Genomic DNA, 2788 nt, shown 5'->3' on the forward strand with positions numbered 1-2788 from the left:
ATCTCCTCCACTATCTGCCCCAAGGCTCTGTCCCCAGATGGGGGTCACATAGTTTAACCCCGAGCATTGATTGTAGGTTAACTGCTATTTAGCTGCCTGACAAATACTATAATGAGGATCACCTTCTTCCTGTATAGACCGGCTGTGGTGGAAGAGCAGCCGCCACCAGGACCACAACACCGACACCGAGAGGGGAAAGAATCTGACCTATATCCAGGTCCGTCAGCCGCAGAAATCACACAAGGGACGGAAAAATCAGCAAGTCACATAAAACATAGTCCTACATGCTCACAGCCAAACTCTGACACGTACGGCAGTATTATAGTAGTTATATTCTTGTACATAGGGGCAGTATTATAGTAGTTATATTATAGTACATAGGGGCAGTATTATAGTAGTTATATTCTTGTACATAGGGGCAGTATTATAGTAATTATATTATAGTACATAGGGGCAGTATTATAGTAGTTATATTCTTGTACATAGGAGCAGTATTATAGTAGTTATATTCTTGTACATAGGGGCAGTATTATAGTAGTTATATTCTTGTATATAGGGGCAGTATTATAGTAGTTATATTCTTGTACATAGGGGCAGTATTATAGTAGTTATATTCTTGTATATAGGAGCAGTATTATAGTAGTTATATTCTTGTATATAGGGGCAGTATTATAGTAGTTATATTCTTTTACATAGGGGCAGTATTATAGTAGTTATACTTGTATATAGGGGCAGTATTATAGTAGTTATATTCTTGTACATAGGGGCAGTATTATAGTAGTTATATTCTTGTACATAGGAGCAGTATTATAGTAGTTATATTCTTGTACATAGGAGCAGTATTATAGTAGTTATATTCTTGTATATAGGAGCAGTATTATAGAAGTTATATTCTTGTATATAGGGGCAGTATTATAGTAGTTATATTCTTGTATATAGGGGCAGTATTATAGTAGTTATATTCTTGTACATAGGGGCAGTATTATAGTAGTTATATTCTTGTACATAGGGGCAGTATTATAGTAGTTATATTCTTGTATATAGGGGCAGTATTATAGTAGTTATATTCTTGTACATAGGGGCAGTATTATAGTAGTTATATTCTTGTACATAGGAGCAGTATTATAGTAGTTATATTCTTGTACATAGGGGCAGTATTATAGTAGTTATATTCTTGTATATAGGAGCAGTATTATAGTAGTTATATTCTTGTACATAGGAGCAGTATTATAGTAGTTATACTCTTGTACATAGGAGCAGTATTATAGTAGTTATATTCTTGTATATAGGAGCAGTATTATAGTAGTTATATTCTTGTACATAGGAGCAGTATTATAGTAGTTATATTCTTGTACATAGGAGCAGTATTATAGTAGTTATATTCTTGTACATAGGAGCAGTATTATAGTAGTTATATTCTTGTACATAGGGGCAGTATTATAGTAGTTATATTCTTGTACATAGAAGCAGTATTATAGTAGTTATATTCTTGTACATAGGGGCAGTATTATAGTAGTTATATTCTTGTATATAGGGACAGTATTATAGTAGTTATATTCTTGTACATAGAAGCAGTATTATAGTAGTTATATTCTTGTACATAGGGACAGTATTATAGTAGTTATATTCTTGTACATAGAAGCAGTATTATAGTAGTTATATTCTTGTATATAGGAGCAGTTTTATAGTAGTTATATTCTTGTACATAGGGAGCAGTATTATAGTAGTTATATTCTTGTACATAGGGACAGTATTATAGTAGTTATATTCTTGTACATAGAAGCAGTATTATAGTAGTTATATTCTTGTATATAGGAGCAGTTTTATAGTAGTTATATTCTTGTACATAGGGAGCAGTATTATAGTAGTTATATTGTTGTACATAGAAGCAGTATTATAGTAGTTATATTCTTGTACATAGGAGCAGTATTATAGTAGTTATATTCTTGTACATAGGGGCAGTATTATAGTAGTTATATTCTTGTACATAGGGACAGTATTATAGTAGTTATATTCTTGTACATAGGAGCAGTATTATAGTAGTTATATTCTTGTATATAGGAGCAGTATTATAGTAGTTATATTCTTGTACATAGGGGCAGTATTATAGTAGTTATATTCTTGTACATAGGGGCAGTATTATAGTAGTTATATTCTTGTACATAGGAGCAGTATTATAGTAGTTATATTCTTGTACATAGGGGCAGTATTATAGTAGTTATATTCTTGTACATAGGAGCAGTATTATAGTAGTTATATTCTTGTACATAGGAGCAGTATTATAGTAGTTATATTCTTGTACATAGGGGCAGTATTATAGTAGTTATATTCTTGTACATAGAAGCAGTATTATAGTAGTTATATTCTTGTACATAGGGGCAGTATTATAGTAGTTATATTCTTGTATATAGGGGCAGTATTATAGTAGTTATATTCTTGTACATAGGGGCAGTATTATAGTAGTTATATTCTTGTATATAGGAGCAGTATTATAGTAGTTATATTCTTGTATATAGGGGCAGTATTATAGTAGTTATATTCTTTTACATAGGGGCAGTATTATAGTAGTTATACTTGTATATAGGGGCAGTATTATAGTAGTTATATTCTTGTATATAGGGGCAGTATTATAGTAGTTATATTCTTGTACATAGGGGCAGTATTATAGTAGTTATATTCTTGTACATAGGGGCAGTATTATAGTAGTTATATTCTTGTATATAGGGGCAGTATTATAGTAGTTATATTCTTGTACATAGGGGCAGTATTATAGTAGTAATATTCTTGT

This window comes from Ranitomeya variabilis, chromosome 6 (assembly GCF_051348905.1).
Source record: "Ranitomeya variabilis isolate aRanVar5 chromosome 6, aRanVar5.hap1, whole genome shotgun sequence".
Classification (NCBI taxonomy): Eukaryota; Metazoa; Chordata; class Amphibia; order Anura; family Dendrobatidae; genus Ranitomeya; species Ranitomeya variabilis.